General features: G+C 44.2%; 1 long non-coding RNA gene across 1 annotated transcript; it reads right to left on the bottom strand.

Annotated features, from left to right (window-relative positions):
* Window positions 1-6,288: 6,288 nt before the first annotated feature.
* Window positions 6,289-9,679, bottom strand: LOC111260863 (uncharacterized). Its single transcript, XR_002680583.2, has 2 exons — window positions 8,678-9,679; window positions 6,289-7,424 (listed from the first exon to the last, which is right to left on the bottom strand). It is a non-coding gene; the product is annotated as an uncharacterized LOC111260863 (long non-coding RNA).
* Between the last annotated feature and the right edge of the window lie 2,010 nt (window positions 9,680-11,689).

Here is an 11,689-nt window from a genome sequence, read left to right as displayed (position 1 = left end):
CAGCGGTGCCGTGAATAAAATACGCCATTTTATGACTGTTCTTTCTCTCTCTTCTCATTTTTGTCTTGCAGTGAGTTTTTCTCTGTTTCCAGTCAACCGGTCAACTATTCGCCCAACTCGACCCTGTGTCGACTATTGACACACGAACTCCCCCCATGCCGCGTCGTTCCTCACTATTCGTAACTATCCCATTTGCCGAAGCTCTCCAGGTATCTGTATTTTGCTTTCTTTTTTCTCTTCTGGTGCTTCGCTTTCATGCCGGCACATTGTAAGCCGACTTTTCGTGCTTGTGCTCAATGTTCTCTAGTAGCAACGTTTGTGGTAGTGTTTCTCGATTGGCCTTCAGTTCTTCGATATCAAGACGATACATGTAACTATCTGACTTTTTTGGCCGAGTAACTGGCTAAGTGGGGGAGAAAAAACGAAATGAAAAAATAGGTCGAGTTACCCCCACTACTTTGTGTGCTGCTTGCCGCCTTCAGCATCTTACTGCCAACATGGCAACAACAACAACAACTGTATCTTTTGCCAACGCAATCGTCTGACCAACGAACTCTACTACTAAAGCTAACGTCAAAAATGACCACAACTGAGAGAGAAGGATAAGAAAGATAGAAAACAGACGTGGGATAAAAGACGAATGGCCTTTACTTCCTTCTCGTCGTTTTGCCCCTTTCCCCGACGTCAGTGTCTTGTCGATTTTCTTCTTTAGATTCCGCCACTACCGCGAGAACACAGCAAGTGAGAGTGAGCTTTGAGCCTCTCATTGCTGCCGCACCTCTTGCGCCTACGCCAAGAAAGAAAAGCTAGAGGCGGCGCGAGATAATGCGAGGTGGACGAAATCACCTCCTTTCGTTGCTTTTTCCCGTCTGAATTCGAAGCACTTACACAGGCGTAAAGAGATTATTACTGTTGTTGTCTGCTTCTCAGCCGGCGCAGTTGCCAGCACTACCCCATGCGCTGGCTGCAAGGGAATATGACGCAAAGGAGCTATTTGAGCAGAGGAAAGAGTGGGATAGGGCTCCTCAACGACGATACTACTGCTACTGCTGCTGCTGCTGCTGCTGCTGTTGCTGTTGCTTTTAAATAACGCTCACTGCATGTGCCGTGCTAGGGAAGTGCAGTAACATACGCAGGTTAGAGCCATACAGCGCCATGCTAGCGGCCATGAATCCGCGACGCACAAACTTACTTTAGTTGGTTAGCCGCTTGTATCGGACACGCCAGCACCATCAATAAGAGAATACACTTGTTTGTCATAACCTACTTGGTGGTGCTTCTGGAGCTAGTAACTTTCCGTCTTGATTTTTCCCGCAAGCCCGCTCCGCAGGCTCACTGTTCGGCCACCCATACGGTACATGAGCGAGCCATGAGGAGCTGGTGATGCCTCTTCGCCTTGTTTCATATCACTGCTGCTGTTTATTCTGTTCGTCATGCGTGTGTATTAGTTGCGGTTCTTTTCGAGCATCTCTATCGGTTTCGTGGAACGATTATTCGTATGGCGTTGGCGTGCTGCTAGGTCTGTAATGTTAGCGTGTCGACGACGGCCACGTTTGTTGATATGGACGCGACCTAGCAGAGTGATCTTGGAAACTAGGCCGCTGTTCTTGTTACTGTTGTAAAAGTAGAAGAATAGAAAGGGGTTGCAAGTACTTCGGCTTTCGCTAGTGGAAATCGCGGCAATAAATCGTAAATAATCTCGTAAGACGACAAGGCCTGCACAAAAAAATCAATCATGTTTAGCCAACCATAAATCGAAGTTACACCACTAAATAATAGTACAAGTAGTAGACGGGGAGCAAAGCGTGATAATTAACAGCGTTAGTGTGCTCAGTAGAGAGGTGAGCGCATATAAACAAGACGAGTAGAAGGCTTCAATTGCTGCTCATAAAGAGAACAACGTAAGTATTTACCTCCCTTAGGAAATGCACAATTAAAGCAGCCTAGTCAACTTGATACCGAACCCAGGCTGCTGTGTACTAAAAGGGTAGACGTTTGTTAGAAGAGCTTGGTGCTAATTAAAAGATATGCTCCAAAAAAGATAAAACTAAATCATTGATTTTCAACTATAGTATAACTCTTCTCAGTCCCAGTACTGAATATACACGCAGAGAAGACCAATTAGTTTTTGCTGTTTCAAGACCCTCGCCGAAAAGCATATGCGTTCAAGCATATTGGTGCTATCAAGCATCACAAGTGATTTAGCGACTAGCAGAAGAGCAGTTAAGTCGCTCGACTGACGGACTCACAAGTCCGACTCGACCGAGCAAGCCAGAGCCAGCTGCTTACCCTGTCCGTACTCTAACAAAGCAAACGGGGCAGCTTTTTAAGGCTGGAATCTCACTGGCTAAAGGAAGAGGGCGCAGAAGATACATGGAACCGGCAGGCGGTACCAGATTTATTCGCTGGGAAAATAAACAAAATGCAGCGACAGCTACGGAACAAAGTGCAGGAAAAGCAGAGCAAAAGTCACTTCGTACTCAACCGCTCCGGCCACTTTGCCCGTTTTCTCTCTTAACAGGGTCGCGCGTAGTGGTAGTGATTGAACGCGAGAGCGTCGAGTCGAGGTCTTGAGGTTGGGTAAACATCATGTGCAAAATCAGCAGCGAAAAAGAGAGGAGGGCACGAGAGGGGCAGGGGGCAAAAAAAAAGACGACAAGGAGGAGCATGAGAAAGATGAAGGGGTGGCCATTTGCGCAGGGAGAGAAGTGTAAACGGAGAAAAACTTCGTGGAAAGAATTCTGGCTTGGGGCATATGGTGTTGATTCTGCCGCGCATTCAGCTTAAAGCGTTAAGGTTTTCTCCTGTTTCCCAAATGGGCCACTGTGCATGGCAGGATTGGCGGGAGTGCACTTAGAACAGTCATGCGTCTACATCGCCACCATTTTTGGTCCCTAGCTTCCTTCCTTACTCTGCCTTTTCGGCGTTCGTCTTCCAGCCGAAAGGAACTGTTACCCATTCGCTGTCAACTTTGCGATGCTTTTAGGCAAATTTTTGATGCTCTGTCCAAGCAACGCTCAAACAGAATAACTCGTTTAGCTGGCTGGCGTTTCTGCTTGTCGTTGGTTGCTTTATGATAAGTGAGTGACTGAAAAGAACATCTCTATCTTGCTGCACCGGAACAATGTTCCATCGTCTGACCGAAGTAAGGAAAGTCGAAGCGAATCCACATGCGGGGTGAGCGAAAATTTCACTATTGATATCTCTGATAATTGTCTTAAACATTGCCAAGTATTATGTGAGTGACGTTTAACCAGTTCCTTGATCAGTATTTGAATGTACTAGAAAGCGCCGGAACGTCGATAAGAGCGGGACCCATTCGTATTATAAAAAATCTGTCACTTCGCCCTATGCATTTTTTCTATAATTCCCACAGCTGCCCAACCGCTAGCTCGATATCATCATACAGCAACTACATTATATAATAGCAGACTTAATGCGGCGCGTGTGGCTATTTTAGGTCTTCTTTCAAAAGTACCTGTAGTTTTATTATTCGATTTGTTTCGTTAGAAATTCAACTTACGGCGCCTACAATTTTGGCGATTGCCAGTAATTGCGGTAAGTTTCTAGCATCGACGGAGAAACTGCCATTTGATGGTATGGCGAGAGAGATATCCAAGAAAACTGAGCCGTTCTACAAAAGTAAAAAGTAGTCCACTGATAGCACTAAGGAAGCCATGTCTGTTATGATCCAGTAGAAGGCGTCAGAAAAAGTCGAGTTCGCTTAATACTACCGAACTACTAGCAAAAAACTAATGCTACCATGTACCTGGCGAGCGACTTTGTCACCCTGATTATGCTAAGTGGCAACGTATGAGTTAGCTCGGATCGTGTGTTTCCTCTAGTTCTTCGCAGGACACGGAAATTGTCAGATACGCCTGGAAGCAAAACGTTATTGGGCAGCATGGTTTTCTTTCACACGGATAGGGGGCATTCCGTTGCCCCCCGATGGGAAGGGACCTAGACAGAGAAAAGTAAAAAAGGATGCAATATGAGTATCTATGTGGGTAAGCATGTGCGTATGTTTGCCTTCGGTCTTTCTTGTGTACCGACGGTATTTAGATGGCAGCCGCATAGAGCACCACACTGAAAGACTGTAGCGCCCGATACTAAATGGAGGGCAGCGAAGAAAAGGCTTGTTAGATGTTTGGGTCTCTTTACTCGCCTTTTCATCCACCAGCCTACCTACCTACCTTCTATTAGTCTCTCTCCGCCCCGGTTTCTTCCAGTTGCTGTTGGCTGGTGTTCGTTCCCAAGCCCGACAAAGGCTTCAGGCTTCCACACCATAGGGGCTATCTAAGCCTAATGTTCCGCTTACCTGTAGCCTTCTTTTTTCTAAGTTATACTGACTCCCTTTTTCTCATTTTCTCACTATCACCCCTTCGTTATTTTTGTTGTCTCCCGCTCTTGCAGACCCTCTTCGTATCGCTTTCGGCCATCGCATCATTTCCATCGAAGGCGCATCAGTCCGCTGTCTTGAGACAGCTACCGGCCATCCTAGCCGCGTCCCGTGTGCGTTTTTCCGCGCGAACAAAGAAGGGGAGGCCACAAAGATCCTCAGGGAGTCGAACGATGCATCGGTAAGGCTGCGTCTCGCATCGTAGTCAGAATTGGACATATGGTACCCCTCATTTGATTTGTTCCTTGCCCATTCTTTTTTCCTAACTACTGGATGGCCGATTCGCTCTAACGGCCTTCCCTAAGTCTTAAACTGCTACTGCTTGCTACACTTGAAATTTTGTTTGAGCGCCGCGGCCGCCGCTGCTGCTACTTCTGATTCTTACATAACCAGCGCTACAGCCGTCACTCTTGTGGGCGGCTCCTTTTCACTGACGCACGTGTGCGAACGTAGAGTAGCCGCATTTCATAACAACCTGTCATGCGGAAAATCGTGCGGGAGCAGCGAACATCCATTAGGGTGGCGGTTGTGTTTAAAGTGTAGACAGAGGGCCAGTTCGCTGATCCGTAACAGTGAGTTGTCTGCCCAAAGATAACGGCCGAGTAGAGCGCTAATTTGTCGGTTGGTCGGCGGACAGATGCGGTCATTGCCTGGTCACGAGGATGCTGGTGACCGCCCTGAAATAGGCATTTGCTGATGGGACACCTTGATGCGAAAATGCAACAATAATTTTCAGCGTCCTATGTAGGCTACACAGATGAGAAAACTGAAATGAGCCTTGTAGCACAAGCTGCACACAAATTCGGCCATGGATAAATTGTGCGCATCGTAGCAAAAAAATGTTTTTTTTTTTGCTCTTACGAAGATGTTAAACAAGGTGAGTTTGGGTTTTGACGAATTTGTTGCAAATGAAGCACGAGAATTAAAATATCGGAATGACGTAAGCTCCTTGCTTTTGATGTACTGACGATTCACATAACTTCGTATGGTAGGAGTAGGAACATACGCATAGCTTAGGTAGAATCTGAGTAGATTTATTAATATGTATTCACCATGCATGACGGTATATTGTGACTTCAAACAAGCGTGATCCTTACTGTCGGAATTGCGCCCGACTTGTTGTTATTGAGGCACGACATAATTTGTTACTGTGAAAATTCGATTTGCTACCACTTTGTTAGCAAATTGAAGGGTGCGGGCTTAAACAAGTTATACACGTACACGCCATTTTGTAACAACTAGGGTCTATGAGGTCGACTTCTGCGATGTAAGTCTGGCTATTGGTTATGTCATTTAAACTAGAAATAATATATTGAAATAACTCGTCTATTTTGAAAATTCCACAGGAGCAGTAGACTCCGTACAATTGTATTGTAGCTTATAAAAATCGAAGGCGTATTTCTAAAGAGCACCCATCGACAACATTATTGCCTTGCATTTGGCCAGGCTGGATGAAGCCAGTATGTAATAAACGAATTTTTATATATACGAAGTATATTGCTTGTACACTGTAGCTGAAGTGATAGAAAATAAGCACGACGCATGTCGACAAAAGGGCTTCTTTTGTAGTTAGTTCAAAACATGTCATTCAAAACGTCCGACGACCAGTATGGAATAAAGCGCGTCGACGTTAGGCTTCAAACCTAGATCACGTTGAGGAGACACACACGTTAGCCACGATGCCATCACCTGACTAATTAGCGCGCCAAAAAGAACGTCACAGAGCGAATAAGCCTGAAGAACTTGGTTATTTACCACACCTTTAACCAGTTCCGAAGATAAATAATTTAGAAATATTATTTGCAACATACAACATCGTCATCAGAAAACATGTGAGTACGATAAAATACCTTCATTTTTTGCTAATCTAACAGAGAAAATTGCGTCCATATGAAATCCCTTAGCGTTTATTATGTTACTTATCGTCCACGTACCAAGTTACGATAACAGAGCACCTTTTGAGCCTCGCGATCCTTACAAGAGCCGTAAACCTCTCACTCAACGGCGTGGTCTGGTTACCACCTGTGCCTGTACAGCGAGCTGACTTGTTTTTTTCATTCTTTCTCCACGCACACGTACCGTCCGTTACAGCTGAAACACCGCTGAGTGAATCTAGTATTATATATCAGATACTTTGCATTCGAAGACTTTTGTCCTTGGTAGGTCTTGCCGATCCTGCTGCCACTGTTACCGCTGATAGAAGGGGGCGGGATGTCTGGGCTAGCGCTTGTTCAGGACGGCCAAGTGGAAGCTTAAGGCAAAGGCGGAAGCAAACAGGGTTCGATGGAGAATCTTATAGTTTTCGATAGCGACGAGAGGAGACGAACCGGTGGACGCACCGCTGGAGGTGTCGAGACGGTGCCACATTATGTGGTCTTGCTGATGGTAGTAGCGGGGCTGTCGGGCTCTACCAGAGTAAAATCCGACTACCATTCGGTTGAGTTTCTGGCGCCCGATCAGATCGAGTTGTAGGACAGGCAGACACGAACGAGTGGACGAAAGTACGGCTGTTTCTACTACTGCTGCCGCTATTGCTGTTGGTGCTACTGAAACGCGCTTTTCGATGGCTGCTTTTCTGTGTAGTGGTATCGATAGTGCCAACGGAGTCTCCAATCGCGTAGAGTGCATCATACTGAGTTGGGACACGTACACACTCTCAACTTCTTCTCTACTTCAATTTCAACTCGTCCTTGCACTAACCTTATCGGGACCGGGCCACTGGACGGGTTACGACCAGCTAGCAGCGACTGTCTACCAGCTGTACAATGGCAATCGTGAAAGCTGGCATGCTGGCGGCGGACCGCTGGATGCTATACATTGGGTTACGTTCGGCCCCTATTGGGTGGGCGATAAACAAGAAAAGCATACGGCTGGTAGAGCCGTGGCAAAGCTGGCTAGTTCAGCGTCGGTTTGTTGAGATGAGCTCCGACAGTTGGGACAAATCCGTGCCCCACAGAAACAACTCTCGTGACCACTTCAATTACGACGATGACAGTGAAACTGTTTGAGACTGCATATGCCTACACTAAAAAGAGGGGGCACGTTAAAAGATTAGATAGAAGTTCTGATGAAGGAGCAATGGTGACATGTAAAACAATTCCCACAAAACTTGATGTTCGATAAACTGGCAAACAGATACAACTTAAAATCGATTTCTGGATGATTATCAAGTACCTGCTAGTTCCATATGAGCTCTAAGTGCGTTGGAGGTGTATTGGGATCTTAATAAATTTAAACATGGTTCGCGTAGCTGTAGAGGACTTTTGATGTAGCACTATATTAATTTTTCTATTTCGATTGACCATCTTTTATCAAGATAAATTTCTGGTACGTTGTACCTAGAATAAGTCACAGTGCCTTATATATTCTTGCGATAAATTACAACGACACTTTTGATTCAGTTTACTAAGTGTCAGTGGGCAAACGACAACTACACTGATGCTTTTACCGTGATCAATTATAATTATATAAGTAGTTTATAGCTGTACAAAATTTTTCGCACTCAGTTTTACGCACTAAAATTTTAGTTATTTATTTATATATATATTGAGCCTAACTTAAGACGATTTTCACTTCAATTGACATTGCCATACATACTAGCAAAGAAAAACGGATTACCACCAGTTCTTCAATCATTTGACAGTGCTACATCTGCTAAAAATAACTATGTTATATTGCTACGCTGAAGTGATGCCATCAGTGAAGTATAGTCATTAATGAAAAGTATACTTATCATGCAGCACTTATACTATTTATTTATTTATTTATTTATTTATTTTTTTTATTTATGATCTAATTTGATGAAGTGAACAATTATAGGACTACCAAGAAGACGATTTCTATTACGAAGCGTCAACGTCGAAAGCTGTCAAGCCCAAATCGCAGTTTGTTTCCGTGTTTGCAAATCTTAAATATCCGCTTCAAATGATTGCATGAAGTTTCCTTTCTAAGCTAAAAATATTGCGTTTCACCTGTTCTATAAGATGCTAAACCATGCCATCCAATCTCATACATATTCTGGTCAACTTTTGTGTTAGATTGTCAACTAATTACTAGTCGTTAAGCGTTGAGATAGACGTAGATTAACTGCGTATAAATAACCAAAGATGTCACCATAGTTTCGACTTGGAGAGGAACAAAATATATATATACATATAAGCACTCGGGAGTAATACCCAGTGGCATGTGCCATCTGTATCTTCCTGCTCTGCTTTCCCAACAGTCTTTCTAACAAGACGGGTAATGCCGAGAAACAATTTATGCCGTTGCGCTACCTACCTGTTGCAATGGAAGGGCGCCGGCTAGCTTCGTTCCTCCCTTAAATTCGTCCCATTTCATTTTACTCTTCGTACCAAACCGCTCGCAGCAGGACGCGAGGTTAAAAGATTTCACATCTCGACGTACGCAGGTTATTCATATCTGCGATAACGGCTGATAGAGAAGTCGAAAGTGCGTTCCGCTTCCATCGTCGTCATTACTTTGTGGAACCTCTATGGAGTGAAACGTTAGCGGCATGAGATCTCCTGTGTTGTGCCCAGGGGATGTCTCTCTTGACGATTTGGCTGCTCAGCTGTCCTATTCCGTTCGTTTGCATGTCTTTTGCCGACGGGCTCGTCGTTCCCGTGTCTAGCTGCCTTCGCTGCCCCCATGCTACAGTTGCTGTTGTAGCAGGTTTGCACTCCAGGGTAACTGAGTAGTACGGCAAACATGCCCGCCCCGTCACACCACACCTTATTACTGATTGTGTCCAGAAGGGAGTGAAGCTGAGAAATGATTTCTATAAATTCCGATTCGCCGCGTAAAACGGTCGGTGCGTTCGACTGCCGCCGACGGCAGACGAACCCTGGCGCGGCTTGGCACGGGCCTGGCTATAGGAAAGCATTGGGGCTGTCGTCTGTTTTCATGTTGTAGTAAGGACTTTGAAGCTTGCCGGGAAAAAAGGTTGAGGTCGATTTGAATTGCAAACTCTCCGTTGGTCGATGGGGCAAAGCTAGAGGAGATGCTGCCTCGTCTCCTCTTCCTTCGAGGATCTTACCCTTCGTCTGCTATTCTCTCTCCCTAGTATGTGAGCATCGTTGGTCCTCCCCTCTCCCCATTTTCTCTCCAGCTGACTGGTTCGCCTGTGCCGCCAGCCTGTTACCGCAGCGTCGATCGTTGGTCGGTATAGGAGAAACGCCTGTGTCGCCTTCGAAGTGTTGTTGCCAGTCGCTTGATCTTTTAGTGAAGCCGCTAAGTTGACGGGCTTCCCCGTCTCCATCACTGCAAGCTGAGAATCCTTGGAGGACCACAAGCATTGATATGACGATACACGTGATGTACACAATACACAAGTACACACGCGCATTGCATTCAATAGTCGTATTGTGCATGCAATAACATAGGACATAAACAGAGGGACGAACATACGGGTTGCACAGGTGATATGGCGAAGGTCGTGTAGCAGCATCGGTAGCAGGAAACGTTTGGAGCTGCTCACAAGATTATAAAACGCACGTTTGCGTTTGTCTGATCCATCTACCGCATTGCTGTCGCATCTTCTAGCAGAGCCTTTCAGCTTACCTGGAGTGGACCTGCAAGGCCGTTAAGTTTTAGAGAAGTACAGCCCTTAGAAGTAGAGGAGAGGACGCCATTTACTCTAGTGCGCTTTCACGCAAATATTGCTCATATGGTAAATTAGACTTTTTTTTACTTTTTGAATGATGATTGATCAAAACCATTAGGTTGACGATAAAGCTGTTTCCCTGTAAGATTGGATTGAATATATAACTAAATGCAAAAAGGACAACAAGGCAACACGGCGTTATGCATTCTCTTGCTGCTTTGAAAGCTTGATCATCGCCCTTTGAAATATTATCTGCCTGTACGCGTATGTAGTAGTTAAGTGCACGTACGTTCATATGTTGATTGATATTTATCATATACAAGGCTTTTATGCCAGGACACTTAATTTAATTAATTATTAATTTTAAGTTAAATATGTATCTTCTAAAGTTGATTATTGTCTCGACAAGCTGGCAAATATCTCGGGGTAATTTACAATATGATTACCTTCAAAGATGGCTAAAATGAAAGAAAATGTAGACACGGGTAGGGCTTTCTGCACAAAACAAGCAAAGTTTCTGTCATCTTTTTTATACCTGTTTTCTGAATTCTCTTGATATTTTCAACAACATGCCTCGCCGGGATCCGCATATCAGTGCAAACGAGCAAAAAACGTAAGCAGGAGTGGGGTTTTCCATACAAAAAAGCCAAAGTCCTACTTTAGTATCCTTTTCTGCTACAAAAACTATAGCGGTGAGACTGGCTAACTGTGTAGTAAGTTGTCTAAGTTAGCTTTTGACGGTAAGTTTATACAGTATATATATGCATGAAAATTAGATGTTTTCTTCTTCTAATGCCTAGGAAGCATCAAATGACTGTTATCGGTTACTGCTAACTATTATATGATTTAACAAAGATTTAGAGCGATTGTTTTCCTCAGATGTTTATTCATTTTTTCTCAAGAAAGGTCAAAGATCTTTTTGTATTTTCTGCTGCTGAAGGTCCAGTTATTCTAATATCTTATGCAGGAAAAATTGTTTGAAAATATAAAAGCAAGGCCGTAGAGAGTAGTTATCGGCCTTGTACTATTAATTATATTCTTTGTGTTTGTTTTAAAATTTTCAGGATCCTTCAGGTTCGTCAAATATGAACATTAATTACTCAGTTTGCTAATGGGATGTAGGTAGACTGCAGACTAACGTCTAATGTGAAACGTACGTGAGAATCAAGCAATATTCTTCTTTATTGTTGAGAGAAAAAATGTTTTGGACACGTGGAGTACTCCGATAGCAGTCTTTTCTAGTGGCATAAGTATCATAAATTATTTCAGGAGAATGCTTAAAACGTACTTTATTTTAACTGAAAATGAAGGAGAAAAATGACGGCCTGGCGTTCTTACAGCTTGCAGCTGGGGCTGAATGGAACTTAGGGTAAAATTTGGAGATAACAAAGGTTTGAAAAGAGCATCTCCGATGCTATCCGTGGATGGCGCGAGCAGCAGTCATCGTTGTACCACTGCAATGTCGCCGATGGGGCGTTGCTTCACTGCATGGTCGGAGCGAATGATTGAGTAAGAACAGCGCAGAAAAAGCAAAACCAACGGTGGCAGGAGGATGAGAAGACACAAAATGGCCTTAAGTATAGGCAGCTGACTGACTTATTTAGGCTACCTTGGCCCATGAGCCATTCAGTTAACTTACATATTTAGCTTGGTACCTATTTTTTTCGAACCTGTTAGCGTACCTAGTG

This window comes from Varroa jacobsoni, unplaced genomic scaffold (genome assembly GCF_002532875.2).
Source record: "Varroa jacobsoni isolate VJ856 unplaced genomic scaffold, vjacob_1.0 scaffold_485, whole genome shotgun sequence".
In the NCBI taxonomy this organism is placed as follows: Eukaryota; Metazoa; Arthropoda; class Arachnida; order Mesostigmata; family Varroidae; genus Varroa; species Varroa jacobsoni.
Note: the sequence above shows the minus strand (reverse complement) of the source record. Positions and strands in the feature narration are given on the sequence as shown.